Raw genomic sequence first — 15,816 nt, forward strand, 5'->3', positions numbered from 1 at the left:
GAAATCCACCTGCCTCTGCCTCCCAAGTGCTGGGATTAAAGGTGTGCGCCACCACTGCCTGGCTCTTTTCTTTTTTTAAAAAAAAAATAATTATTTATTTATTTTATATATTTGAGTACACTGTAGCTGTCTTCAGACACACCAGAAAGGGCATCAGACCCCATTACGGATGGTTATGAGTCACCATGTGGTTGCTGGGAATTGAACTCAGAACCTCTAGAAGAGTATATAGTGCTCTTAACCACCGAGCCATCCCTCTAGCCCCTGACATTCTAATCAATGAATGCACAGCCTCTGTTGTCCCGAGACCTGTGCTGAGCGCCCACCATAGCTAGACTCATTTGTTCTCTTGTTTTCACCACTGCCCTTGAACCCACTGCTCCTAAGGGCCCCAGGCCTTACTTAGAAGGTCACCTAGAGACACCTGCTGCATTCTGCTGGGGCTGACTCACACCAGCAGCCTCCGGACACCATCCACTTTGTTATCCTTCCATCCCTTACTCCCCACACCCCAGCCTCTCCCCTACACTCCTACATTAGCACCCGGATGGGAGCAGCTCCCCTGTCCCAGCTGGGAAGTGGATTCTATAGTAGTTGCTAGGTCTCTCACAGGAATGTGAATCTTTCCATTTTAGCACAAATTCTGTTCAGGTTGTAGTTGTTCCCTAACAGAAGCCAAATTAGCTCAAACGTAGAAGACATGACTTTTTTTTAAAGATTTGTTTATCATGTATATATATATATATATACATATATATGTGTGTAATATATATTATGTATATAATACATACACACACACACACACACATACACACACATATTGCAGTCTTCAGACACACCAGGAGAGGGCATCGGATCCCATTATAGATGGTTATGAGTTACCATGTGCTGGGAATTGAACTCAGAACCTCTGGAGTAGCAATCAGTGCTCTTAACAGCTGAGCCATCTCTCCAGCCCAAGACTTCTAACGTGTCACCAAAACGTCTCAGACTTTAGCATGTCCAGGACAGGTGTCTGTGTGCCTGTTCTTTTCTTGTCCGTGTGTCTTGTCTCTGAAGCAGCCTACAAGCTTGAGTCCCTACAAGCGGGCTTCATCTATGGAGAAGATGACTTCGGGCAACATCAGATGGCCATGGCCTTTCAGCTGGCGGCCACAGACGAGGGGCTGAAGCTCAGCTGGTAGTGTTTGCCTAGCGCACAGAAAACTCTGGGTTCAGTTCTTACCACTGTACAAGCCTATTTTTCCAACTCGGAAGGAGATAAAGTAGATAAAGGAGAATTTAAGGTCATCTTTGACTACACAGAGAGTTCTAGACCAGCTTGGGCTAGAGATCCTGTCTGAAAAATAAAACATCCTGCGGGCTGGAGAGATGGTCTGGTAGGTAAAAGAGATACTGACCGCTTTTGCAGCAGATTCAAGGAATTAAAAAAAATGTTCTCTGGAGCACTAATAAGAGATTTGATCATGTAACAAAGACCCTCTCAAAAATTACAAGGAGTGGCCGGGTAGTGGTGGCTCATGCCTTTAATCCCAGCACTTGGGAGGCAGAGGTAGGCAGATTTCTGAGTTCGAGGCCAGCCTGGTCTACAGAGTGAGTTCCAGGATAGCCAGGGCTAACCTGTCTCGAGACAGAGAAATCCTGTCTCAAAAACCAAATAAAAACAAAAACAAAAAAAAAAAAACAAAAAAACACAAAATTTACAGGGAGTAAATAGTCCCTATATATAAAATTCCAGAAAATGAAAATTAATCTCTAGTGAAGAAAGCAGATGGATGGGCAGTGGGAAAGCTGAGGGCCTGGCTTGCTGGCAGTGACATTCATATAATCTCCAGGGACAGGTACTCACAAACCCAAGGTTGCATATTCTGGTCTCTTGTATTCACTGTTATTTCACTTGTGAGACCCATAAATACCATTTCCAATTCAGTGTTCTGCAGGGATATCACTTGGGTGGTCCTGCTGAATGGCTGTGCAGTCTCCTTTGAAGTGACTTTATATCTTCATCAAAAAAAATCATTTGATGGGCAGCTGAAAGGGCTCAGCTGGTAAAGGCAATTGCTACCCGGCCTGATGACCAGAGTTCAAATCCCTGGAATACACATATGTGTTAAGAGAGGATGACTCCCCCAAGTTGTTCTCTGGTCTCCACACATATCCTGTGGCATACACACACACACACACACACACACACACACAGAGAGAGAGAGAGAGAGAGAGACACAGAGAGAGAGAGAGAGACAGAGAGAGAGACAGAGGCAGAGGGAGAGGGAGAGAGAGAGACAGACAGAGAGAGAGAAAGAGAGAGAGAGAGAATCAAGATAGATAGATAGATAGATAGATAGATAGATAGATAAATAGATAAATATAACTTGAAATTTTTATATTAGTTGATGGGGCAGCAAAATAGCTCAGCAGGTAAGGTGCTTGCCGCCTGGCCTGAGGACCTGAGTTCTATTTCCAGGACCCACATTGTGAAAGAAGAGGACTGATCCCTGAAGGTTGTCTTCTGACCTCCTTCATACAATACACACACACATACACACATATACATATATACACACACACATACATACACAAAGATAAACAAATAAATAAGAGGCAGGTGCATTTCTGAGTTCGAGGCCAGCCTGGTCTACAGAGTGAGTTCCAAGACAGCCAGGACTATACAGAGAAAGCCTGTCCCGAAAAACAAAACCAACCAAAACAAACAAACAAAAAAAGCCAAACACACAAAAAAATCTTTTGAGCTGGGCAGTGGTGGCGCACGCCTTTAATCCCAGCACTTGGGAGGCAGAGGCAGGCAGATTTCTGAGTTAGAGGCCAGCCTGGTCTACAGAGTGAGCTCCAGGACAGCCAGGGCTATACAGAGAAACCCTGTCTCAAAAAAAAAAAAAAAAAAAATTCAGGGTCATCCTTAGCTACATAGGGAGCTCAAGCAGCTGTGAAACTGAAAACCTTGTCTCAATAAAATAAAATAAAATAAATCAGTGGCTCAGTGGTTGTGTGTACTTGCCTCCAGTTCTGACAACATGAGTTTAAGGCCCAGAACTCACAACTCACATAAAAATGAGGGGAGAGAACCAACTCCATAAAGTTATCCTCTGACGGCCACACTTAACACCATGGCATGCCAGCTCCTGCATTATGTACATAATAATAATAAATATATGTAACTAAATTTCAAAAATCGGTTGAGAGGCTGGGAGTGCAGGTCAGTAGAAGAATGCTTGCCTAGCATGCATGAGGGCCTGAGGTCTACAAGTCAGGCATGACAGCTATGCCTGTAATCCCAGCACACCAGAAGCTGAAGCAGGAGGATTACCATGAGTTTTAAGACAGCCTGGGCTACATAGAACCTAGTACCAGGCTAGCCAGTTTAGCAAGATGCCTAAACTAATAACAAAAAACCCAATTGACACACACACATATATATATATACACACATACATATACCTATATATGTGTGTGTATACATGTATATAATTTATATGTGTGTATATATATGTATATATATATACATATATATATATGTGTATATATATATGGGAGAGATTCTATTTAATGTGTCTGTGTAACTTTACACCAATACACATTTCTTTGAAAACTCCATAAAATTACCTAAATTCTCATTTTAATTAATTAATTTATTAATTAATTAATTTATTTATTTTGAGACAGGGTTTCTCTGTATAGCCCTGGTTGTCCTGGCCTCGAACTCAGAAATCTACCTGCCTCTGCCTCCCAAGTGCTGGAATTAAAGGCGTACACCACCACCGCCCGGCTATTCTTTTTTTTTTTTTAAAGACAGAAGCTCATGTATCCAGGCTGACCTAGAACTAACGAAGGCCCACTTGCCTCTGCCTGTTGAGTGCTGGAACTAAAACTTCACACCACCACATCACTTCTTCTTTGGTTTTTATAGGGCTTCATGGCATAGGTGTGCTATACCCACGTGGAAATGTGTTCAGATGATGAAGGCAGGCTACATGGAGGAACCCAGCCAGACCTGTCTGCTAAGATTCCTTAGTGTTCTCCCTAGAGGGTATGAGAACAGAATCTCTCCTAAGTTTTGCTATCAGATAAGAGAGATCCCAGCATTTAAGATTAGAGTTTTTATTATCCACCCTAATTGGAAAAAAAAAAAAATCCTGTTTCTCCCATCCAGCTGCAGGACTAAGGACAGACTTGGTGGCGCCAGGCTCCCGCCTCCTTCTTGTCTCTTAGTCTGTCTGCATCGCCTCAGGAATAGAAATTGCTGAGGAAGTATGTCACGTTTTTATGACGTGAAAGTTTGGAACCGCTCCACACCAGAAGACATCGAGGAAAGAGAGAAGGTTATCGATGTTGTCTCCAGGCTGACAAAAGGCACCTTGAAGAAGGCAGAGAAATTTTGGCTAAAGACGATGGTGTTTGGGGTTGGAGAGGTGCCTCAGCGGTTAGGAGCACGACTGCTCTCCCAGGAGACCCCGGTTCAATTCCCAGCACCCACATGGTGGCTCACAGCTGTTCGGAACTCCAGTTCCAGGGAATCCAACCCCCTCACACAGACGTACATGAAGTCAAAACATCAACACATATTAAAAAACAGTCATTAAAAATGGAAAGATACTGGTGCTGCCACAACCGATCGATCCAAGCAGTTTGTGGGAAGGCTTTCTGTAAGGGATCGTTGTGCTGTTTTGTATGATCCAACCCTCGAAACTGGAAAGGATAGAAAAAGATCAGTGGGGTTTGTGCACGCACACCTCTCTGAAAGGCAAGATGAGCTATGAGCGCCATAAAGACACCATCAAAAAGAAATGTCACGGCATAAGCACAAATATCAGGCAGATGGGTAGGGAGATTGCAACCTAATTTGTACTGCTAAAAAGCCAGGTGGGGGCCTGAAGAGATGGCTCAGTGGTTAAGAGCACTGACTGCTCTTCCAGAGGTCCTGAGTTCAATTCTCAGCAACCACATGCTGGTTCACAACCATCTGTAATGGAATCGGATGCCCTCTGCTAGTGTGTCTGAAGAGAGTGACAGTGTACTCATACATAAAATAAATAAACCTTAAAGAAAAAAAAAAAGCCAGGTGGATCCTCAATTGTAGCTTTTGAAGGATGCCCGTGTATGTCACCAGTCAGGACCACAACATTGAAAGCTGCCCTGTCTCACACTGTCCTTGCTTTATATAAACAAAACAAATATTTTGCCGGATAGTGGTGGCACACGCCTTTAATCCTAGCACTTGGGAGGCAGAGGCAGGTGTATTTCTTAGTTCGAGGCCAGCCTGGTCTACAGAGTGTGTTCCAGGACAGCCAGGGCTCCACAGAGAAAAACCCTGTCTCGAAAAGACCAATAAATAAATAAATAAATAAATAAATGTATGTATGTATGTATATATATATATATATATATATATGTGTGTGTGTGTGTATGTGTATGTATATGTATGTGTATGTGTATGTGTATATGTATATGTATATGTATATTTTAGGCCAGGATCTCACTGGGAGGTGTTGGCTTGCCATTTCTTTTTTTAGAGTAAATTAAAATTTTTACAGAATATGTGTAAACACTGGTATGCCTAAATCTAATCCCTCAAGTTTCATTGATGTGGAATTAATTTACTATTGGCCAAATGCCTATTTTGATGAGATGAATTGTAGAGATTTTTGTTAAGCCCAAGATTTTTTTTAATTTAATTTTATTTTATGTGCATTGATATTTTGCCTGCATGTATGTCTGTGTGAGGGTCTCAGTTCCCCCTGAAGCAAGTTACAGACAGTTGTGAGCCATCACGTGGGTGCTGGGGGTTAAACTTGGAACCTCTGGAAGAGCAGCCAGTGCTCTAAACCACTGAGTCATCTCTCTAGGCCCTAAGCTCAAGATTTTTAAAAATTTAATTAATTTGTGTGTGTGTGTGTGTGTGTGTGTGTGTGTGTGTGTGTGTGTGTAGTGTAGTATGTCAGACAACTTGCTAGAGTCTGTTCCTCCCTTCCACCATGTTTCAGGGATCAAATTCATCAAGCTTGTCAGCAAGCAACTTACCTCAAAGCTGTTTTACTCACCAGTCTTTTTTACTTTTTTCTCTCTATACAGAGATTGAATTCTCTATACCATGCAACGACACTAACATACGCCTATCAGCAGTTAGACTAAGCCAGCCCTTTTAACTCTGCAACATATGTCCTGAGATCACCAAGGACCTACGTCTACCTCAAAACCACTGTGCTCTTGCAAAGTGGTCCAAGAACGTTGCTAGAGTGTAGGAAGTGGAAGCGCCCGGCCCTGAGAGGCTCCAGGAGGCTGGATGGAGGCTGCTTCGAGTGCCGGTCTGTTCTCCGGAGAAAGTTTAATGCCTTGTAGCTGATGGGTCAGAACTGATTGAGGCAACATGGAAATAAGAGAGGAGACTGCCACAATAGAAGCAGGTCGTTGTTCAATAACAATGAAGAGCGAGCGGCAGTTTCTCTGCCGAGAAAGGAGACCCTGTGCACAGAGGCAGCAGCTGTGAGAGTTTTATAAGGCAGAAAGGAGATGGCCAGATCCATCTGTGTATCTGTATCCTGAGGGTGCAGGGCAAGAAACGGCGGCAGATGTTCTTAACCTTAGGTTGACTCTCTTGTCAGAACTTTACTCATAAATACCCTCAGATGTTCTTATCAATGTGTGGACTCTCTTGTCAGGAGGTTTTCAGCTTATCTAAGGCTCTTTGGTTTAGGTCACTAATCTTTCAGTAGCCAATTAATTATCATTATTTTTCTTTGGTTTGGTTTTGATTGTTGTTTGATTGGTATTTTTGAGACAGGGTTTCTCTGGGTAGCCTGGGCCATCCTGGAATCACTCTGTAGACCAGGCTGGCCTCTTATTCACAGATGTACCTATCTCTAGTGCTGGAACTAAGGTGTGCACCACCACCACCCAATCTATTGGTTTTTGTTTTGTTTTGTTGAGACAGGGTTTCTCTGTATATCCCTGGCTGTCTTGGAACTCACTCTGTAGACCAGGCTGGCCTTGAACTCAGAAATTCGCCTGTCTCTCCCTCCTGGGGTTAAAAGTGTGTGCCACCACTGCCCCCAGCTGCTAATCTATTGTTAATGAAAACAATAAAATAGTATATTGACAAACCAGGATTTTTTTTTTTTTTTTTTTTTTGGTTTTTCGAGACAGGGTTTCTCTGTATAGCCCTGGCTGTCCTGGAACTCAATCTGTAGACCAGGCTGGCCTTGAACTCAGAAATCTGCCTGCCTCTGCCTCCCAAGTGCTGGGAATAAAGGCGTGTGCCACCACCACCCAGCAGAGAAACCAGGATCTTGATAAGTTAAGATCTTTTCTTTTTTTTCTCCTTGGGAACTATGCTATACCCAATATATAGAATGTGGGGGTGTTGAGTATGTTTGCTCTGGAGTCTGGTAGAATACAGCCGTTAATGTGTGTGAAATGGGTCATGGGGAGGGGCAGGGGGATTGACTGGTGTTAGCATTCCAGCTGTGACATTGACAGCATAGAGCTACACAAACAGGTGAATTTAGAAGAAGCAATAGTGGAGTAATGTAAAGAAGGAAGCCTTGGGGGTGGAGCTGGAGAGGTACCTCAAGGGTTAAGAGCACTCACTGCTCTTCCAGACTGGATTTGATTCCCAGCATCCATATGGTGGCTCACTACTGTCTGCTGGGGATCTGACGGCCTCTTCTGACTTCCATGGGCTCCTACATGCTTCTAATTCTGACACACACACACACACACACACACACACACACACTAGATAGATAGATAGATAGATAGATAGATAGATAGATAGATACATACATACATACATACATACATACATACATACATAGAAACATAGATTTTTTTTTTTTTGGTTGGTTTGGTTTGGTTTGGTTTTTAGTTTTTCAGCCCTAACTGCTCTGGAACTCACTCTGTAGACCAGGCTGGTTTCAAACTCAAAGAGATCTGCCTGCTTCTGCCTCCTGAGTGTTGGGTTTACACTTGATTTTAGCCAAAAGGCCGAGAAGCGATTGAGTGTTGGGCTTAAAAGTATGCACCATCTCAGGGCAATAGATAATTCTTAAAAAGATATCTTAGTTTCCCTGAGCTGCCTTGGGGGGGAAAAAGACTTTTTTTTTTTAAAGTAAGAAATTGTTTTTTTTTCTCTTAATATTTATTTATCATGAGGGCTTGTGTTCAAGGACACACCCATGCACATTCATGCCACAAGTGCAAGCAGAGGTCAGAGGACAACTTACAGGAGTCAGTTGTCTTCTACCATGTGGGTGTTAGGGATCAAATCTAGGTTGTGAGATTTAACAACAAGCACTTTATCTACTGACCTATCTCACTATCCTGAGAATTAACATTTTTTTTTTTTTTTTGGTTTTTCGGGACAGGGTTTTTCTGTGTAGCTCTGGCTGTCCTGGAACTCAATCTGTAGACCAGGCTGGCCTCGAACTCAGAAATCCGCCTGCCTCTGCTTCCCAAGTGCTGAGATTAAAGGTGTTCGCCACCACCGCCCGGCTGAGAACTAACATTTTAATAATGCTAAATTCCCTGACCCATCTATGAATAATATATAAGAATGTATGTGTGTATGTGCGTACTACTTTAGTATGTCTTTCCGCAACTCCAGATCTCCTCACTGTATAGGTCCGGTCCATCTTTTGCCATGTTCTTTTGTACTTGGCTGTTTTGATGATGGGAGGGGAAACCCATCGGCCTCCTATGAGCCTAGTGCATTCGGCCACAGAGCCTCACTTCCCAGCCTTTGGAAGGCTATTTTAAGTGGTGTGTTTGTGTATTTTTAAGTGGTGTGTTTGTGTATTTTTTTTCTTTCTCGATGGCTTTTACATTTTTTCAAACTTCCGATTGCTCATTGCTAGTATTTAAAAAACAACTACAAAGCTGGAGAGATGGCTCATCAGTTAAGAGTACTGGCTACTCTTGCAGAGGATCTGGGTTTGGCTCTCAGTGTCCACATTAGACAGCTCACAACCACTGTATCTCCAGCTCCAGGTAATCCAATACTTTCTTCTAGTCTCCACAGACACCACACACATTCATTGTATACACTCAGACATACACACAAATAAAAGTGAAAGCTTTTAGCATAGATGTAGCTGTATAGAGAACCTCTCTCTATAGCTCTGGCTGTCCTGAAACTCTCTACATAGACCAGGCTGTCCTTCTCAAACTCACAGAGATCTACCTGCCTCTGCCTCCTAAGTGCTGGGATTAAAGGTGGGTCCCCAGGCTCTCAGTCCTCCAAATTCTTTTTAAGGTCTTCCAGAATAATTTTACAAAGCTCTTTAAATTGTTTTTTTATCATTATTTTGTGGGTATGGGTGTTTTGTCTGCACGTATATCTGTGTTTCTTGTGTGTGAGTGCTTGGTGCCAGAGGGGATCAGAAGAGGGTCAGAGCTGCCTGGACTTGGAGTTATAGATGGGTTGTGAGCCCCATGTGGATGCTGGGAACCAAACCTGGGTCTCCTGAAAATACTGCTGAGCCAACTCCCTGAAGCCTTTAACACACACACACACACACACACACACACACACACACACACACACACACTCTCATATGGAGTGTGGTGGCACTTGGAAAGCAGAGGTAGATGGATCTCTGTGAGTTCGAGGACATCATGTCTACAGAGTAAGTTCAGGACAGCCAGGGCTCTGTTACACAGAGAAAGCCTGTCTCAAAAACCAAAAGGAAAAAATAAATAAATTTTTTGTTTATGAGTGCTTTGATGCATGTGAGTGTACTTTGTGATTCCTGGTACCTACTGGAGGAAGGCTCCATATTCGCTGGCATTGGATACAAATGATTGTAAGCCATTCTGCAGTGCTAGGAACTAGTACTCCTAAAGGCTGAGCCATTTCCCCAGTTCCGTAAAGCTTTTTTTTTTTTTCGAGACAGGGTTTGTCTGTGTAGCCCTGGCTATCCTGGAACTCACTCTGTAGACCAGGCTGGCCTCAAACTCAGAAATCTGCCTGCCTCTGACTCCCAAGTGCTGGGATTAAAGGCATGTGCCACCACTGCCCGGCCCCATGAAGCATTTTTTTTTAAAAGATTTATTTATTATTATGCATAAGTACACTGTAGCTGACTTCAGACACACCAGAAGAGTGCATCAGACCTCGTTACGGGTGGTTGTGAGCCACCATGTGGTTGCTGGGATTTGAACTCAGGACTTTCGGAAGAGCAGTCAGTGCTCAGTGCTCTTACCCGCTGAGCCATCTCACCAGCCCCACCTCCTCCGTGGGGCATTTTTAAAAGTCCTCTAAGCAGTTTGTAAGAAAGATCAGTCGGTAGTAAGCAAAGTGTTTGCTGTACAAACATGAGGACCTGAGTTTGGGTCCCTAGCACCTGTGTAAACGCAAGACATGGCTATGAAAGTTTGTAATCCCAGCATCTGGGAGCAGGGAGAAAAGATAAGGGAATCCTGGGGATTTGCTGGCCAAAAAAAAAAAAAAAAAGGCAAGGTTCAGTGAGAGACCCTGCCTCAAAATATATGGTGAAGTGACTGAGAAATACGTCCTGACTTCAGCCTCTGGCCTGGACACGTGCCTGTGCTGAGCACATGGACACACATGGACCCACAGACACAGACAGACAGGTAGACAGACTCAGAGAGAGAGAGAGAGAGAGAGAGAGCTACATGTACACAGAGGCCTATATATAGACAGACAGATAGACAGACAGACAGACAGACACACACACACACACACACACACACACACACACACACACATCTCACATCTAAAAGAATAAGTAATCAAAGCCAGATAAGAAGGTTTGAAAAGGGCAGAAGCTAAAGGTGATGATGTGAGTGTAAAACATCCCTTACTGGTGCAGACATTTCAACACTTGATCCCCAGTTGGTGGCATTGTTGTGGGAAGCTTGAGCGGTGTGGACTTGCTGGAGGAAGGGTCTCCCTTGGGGGGTGGGCTTTGAGGTCTTATAGCCTTATTCCCCCACCCCTCCTTTAGCACACACCACACACTCCCTCTGTGTCTCTGGCCCTGTCTCTGTCTGTCTCTCTGTCTCTGTCTCCTCCCCACTCGCCCTTTCTTCAGGCTTGTGGTAAAAGATATGATCTCTCTGCTTCCTGCTCCTGCTGCTGCATCTGCTGCTGCTTGGTTGTACACATCTCTGCCATGAGGGGCTCTTACTAGAGCCATGTGCTAAATAAACTCTTCCTTCGGTAAGTTGCCTTAGTCATGGCGTTTATCACATCAAAAGGAAAGACTGACCTAGGCTTTATGAGACTAAAAATGCACTGCAAACGGAAGCCAGCTTAAGTCAGTGGTTACATTTATTTGGTCTGCTAGAGCAATGCATGGTCAGATTCATGATGCTCAACAGCTCAGGAAATCAGTCCTGAGAGGATCAGGACTGTCGTACACAACAAAGAAAGAACTGTAGATTCCTGGAAAAGTTCATGTTAGGAGTGATTCTAAAATAGGTGCTTATCTGGAAAACAGGAAAATAAGCATATAACAAAGTAAATTCCAGATAAAGAATCAATCATAATAATAGTTCTGGAATCTCAAAATAACAGGACCCACCTGTAGATGGTTATGCAAGTGTGTACTCTGCATAAAGCAACAGTGAAAGTCACAAAATACATGGCACTAAACAAAAATAAGTTCACATCTCGAACTCTCGGGCTTCTGGAGTCTACGGGCTCAACACCAAAGAGGTAATGTGAAGTTAGGGTGTTGGTATTTACTCTAGGCTCTGCCCCACAGTTACCTGGGGACAGTCAGGTGTGCCTGACTTACTATAAAAGAGGCTGCTTGCCCCCTCCTCTCTTTCTTGCTTTCTTCTCTTGCCCTCTTGCCCTCTTCCCCTTCTGTCTTCTCTCCTCATTCTCCTCTCCTGTCTCTCTCCACATGCTTGTGGCCAGCCTCTACTCCTCTCTCTCCCTCCTCCCTCCCTTTCTCTGTCTCTACTACCCCCTCAAGTTCCCTCCCCATGTCCTAAATAAACTCTATTCTATACTATACCATCGCCGTATGGCTGGTACCTCAGGGGGAAGGGATGCCTCAGCATGGGTCCACAGGGTCACCCCTTTTCTCCCACACCATACTGCGCCTCCACTGAACATATCTCTGGTTTCTTTCTTTTCTTTTCTTTTCTTTTCTTTTTTTTTTTGTTTTTTCAAGACAGGGTTTCTCTGTGTAGCCCTGGCTGTCCTGGAACTCACTCTGTAGACTAGGCTGGCCTTGAACTCAGAAATCCACCTGCCTCTGCCTCCCAAGTGCTGGGATTAAAGGCGTGCACCACCACCACCCGGCAAAGATTTATTTATTTTATTTATATGAGTACACAGAGGCACCACATCCCATTACAGATGGTTGTGAGCCACTATGGGGTTGCTGGGAATTGAACTCAGGACCTCTGGAAGAGCAGTCAGTGCTCTTAACCACTGAACCATCTCTCCAGCCCTTGGTTTCTTTTTTTTGTTTGTTTGTTTTGTTTTTTTGTTTGTTTGTTTTGTTTTGTTTTTGTTTTTGTTCTTGAGACAAGGTTTCTCTGTGTAGCCTTGGCTGTTCTGGAACTCACTCTGTACAGCAGGCTGGCCTTGAACTCAGAAATCCACCTGCTTCTGCCTCCCAAGTGCTGGGATTAAAGGCATGCACCACCACTGTCCCTCTGGTTTCTTTTTTCTTTTTATAAAACACCACAAGGGAGACTGGGAGTGTGGAACAATTGGAAATGCGAGAGAGCCAGGGCAGGAAAGGAAGGCTCCTAGGGCTCCGATATTTAAGTTAAGATGCCCTGTCCTTTCTGCTGATCATGAAAGAGGCTTCACACTCCTGTGGCCTTTAATCATTGGCCAAGATGAACAACTTGGCACAGAGAAAACCAGGCCCTTGGATATGAAAAAGATGAAAAGGATGAAATCCCCCAGGGCAGAAAATGTTCAAAGATGTACCAAAGAAGACGCGAAAGCAGAATAACTAATAAAGTAATTCAATAGCCAGAGAAAAATCAGCCAATTTGTGAGGAAATCTGGACGAAGCCAAGTCACTCAGCATGGTAAGGTTTTCTGGATAAAGCAGTGTCTGTCTGAGATGATTAATCCTTTTTTAAATGATTTAATTAGTTATTTAATTTAGAAACAGGGTCTCAGCTCTGTAGCCCTGACTGGATTTGAACCCACAATGGATCTATGTACCTTTGCCTTCCAAGTGCTGGGATTAAAGTTGTGCCAGAAGAGGGTGTGGAGGACCCCCAAGACTGTAGTTACAGATGGTTGTGAGCCATATGGATGTTGGGAATAAAACCTGGATTCTCTGGGAGAATAGCTATCTCTCCAATCCCTGGTTTTCCTTCCTTCTTTAATTTATTCTTATTTTATGTGCATTGGTGTTTTGCTTGCATGTATGTCTGTGTGAAGGTGTCAGATCTTGGAGTTACAGACAGTTGTGAGCCATTGCCACGTGGGTCCTGGATGCTGGGTGCTGGGAATTGAACCTGGATCTTCTGAAAGAGCAGTCAGTGTTCTTAACAGCTAAGCAATCTCTCCAGCTCCTCTTTCTTTCTTTTTGAGACAGGATCTTACCATGTAACTTTATCTGGCTTTGAATTTGCTCTGTAGACCAGACTGGCCTCAAATTCAAAGAAATCCACCTGCTTCTGCCTCCTGAGTGCTGGAATTAATGGTGCAACCACCATGCCCAGTTTATAATCATCATCATCATCAGCAGCAGCAGCAGCAGCAGCAGCAGCAGCAGCAGCAGCAGCAGCAGTAGTAGTAGTAGTTACATGTGTGTACATATGAGTGTGTGTGCCATAGTGTATTGTGGAGAGTAGGGAGCATCTTTTGAGCACTTCTACTCTTTTGTTTGTTTGTTTGTTTTGAGTTCTTGGAGACAAAGTTTTTCTGTGTGTAGCCCTAGCTGTCCTGAACTCACTCTGTAGATCAGGCTGGCCTCAAACGCAAAGATCTGCCTGCCTCTGCCTCCCAAGGGCTGGGACTCAGCTGGGATGGAAGGCATGCACCACCAGCACCCTGCAGCTTCCACCTAAGGCACGATCTCTGCCTCTGCCTCTGCACTGTGTGCTCCAGGCTGGCTGGTCCCCAGCTTCTGGACCATGCTCACAGCTTCACCTCTCATCTCTCATGAGGTTCTGGATTGCAGGTGTGCCACCTGATCCAGCTCTTGCTACCCCACATGGGTTCTGGAGAATTGAACTTGGCTTGTCAAGCTCTCGAAGCTGGTACTTTTACCCATGAGCCATTTCGACATCTTCCCAGCCCAGAATTCATTTTTTCCCTCTGCTCCCCTGACTTCATCAAACAAACACTGTCATCCAGGCTGACGGGAATTGTTTCGCCCCTTGGTCAGGGTTCTGCTTTCCAAACCTTCACAGGGCTGTAAAGACTCACTGTGTGAATGAATGAATGAATGAGTGAACACACTGTTAAGTCCTGGGCTCCAGCCCAGAACCCTCTGCTAACACCCATTACCCTTGCACTGTGAGGACCTGCTGTCTGGCTCCGCTCTGCCTCTTTGGGAGACTCTATTTCCTTCTTTGGGAATACAATTTATTTTTCTCCAGGATTGTTTGCCTCCGTGTGTGTGTGTGTGTGTGTGTGTGTGTGTGTGTGTGTGTGTGTGTGTGTGTAAGGGATCCAGGGTATGCTGGGCAAGTACATGAAGTGTTTCCAGCCCTGGTCATTTGCTTTTTACTTAATTTCATCATGCCTACCATGCAAAATTACAGAAGAGCGCTGAGGATGACCCTCAGTTGAGGGAGTTTGTCTAGCAAGCCTGAAGTTATGCATAAGCCATGTGAACAGGGCATGGTGTCACCCACCTGTTCAAGGCCTTAGGTTTGAGTCTCTGCCCTCTACAAAATAAATAGATAACCCCTACCCCCCTTTACTCTAGTCTGAATTCTGACCGTAAATAGAAGTGCTATTACAAGATTTGGAAGGGAGAGTGGAAACTAACCAGTCATACACTGAGATGAACAGAGAAAATTATGCTGGCATCTGTCCCTGGTGTTCGATGAACAGTTGAGAGCTTAGCAGGTTTCCTGTAGCTCCAGGTCTCCCCCTAGCGCTCACCTGCTTTACAACTTCAGCTGCCTGTGCATCCTCAGTAAGATCTCCCCATTGGTCTTTTTCACCTAGAACCTCCCTGACTCTCTTCTGCAAATCTATAAGCCTTTGGATCAATTCTCTTCCTATTCAAATACCTAGAGAGACAAGGTCCTTCCTGTGGGTGAAGTGTGGGTTCCCAGGAGCTCCAAGGTTCTTGTCTCCAGGCTAAATTGAGAAGTTGTCACTGAGGTAACCAGGTATGATGGTTGATTTTGAGTGTCTTGACTGGATCGAAAGGATGCCTAGATAGCTGGCAAATTCCTTTGAGTTGTGTGTAAGAGTGCTTCTGTAGGACACTGGCTTACGAGTCTCATTATAGGCCATGCTTCTGCCTTCCCCCTTCCAAGTGGCTAAATTTAACAGATGTGCACCATCATGCCCAATGTATGTCTGTCTGTGTTTAAAGACACCTTACTAGGGTGGGAGGGGTAAAATAAACTTACTGAGGATACTCTACTCGTTCCTCAGCATTGAACTTATGGCCAGAAACACCATGCTGAATTTTCCCTGGAAGGCATGTCACAACTTCCTTGCATTAGTTCAGCGGTTAAGAGCACTGACTGCTCTTCCAGAGGCCCTGAGTTCAATTCCCAGCAACCACATGGTGGCTCACAACAATCTATAATGAGATTCAATGGCCTCTTCTGGTGTGTCTGTAGACAGCTACAGTGTACTCATGTACATAAGTAAATAATTCTTAAAAAAAA

The sequence above is a fragment of the Mastomys coucha genome, unplaced genomic scaffold, assembly GCF_008632895.1.
Source record: "Mastomys coucha isolate ucsf_1 unplaced genomic scaffold, UCSF_Mcou_1 pScaffold14, whole genome shotgun sequence".
NCBI lineage: Eukaryota > Metazoa > Chordata > Mammalia > Rodentia > Muridae > Mastomys > Mastomys coucha.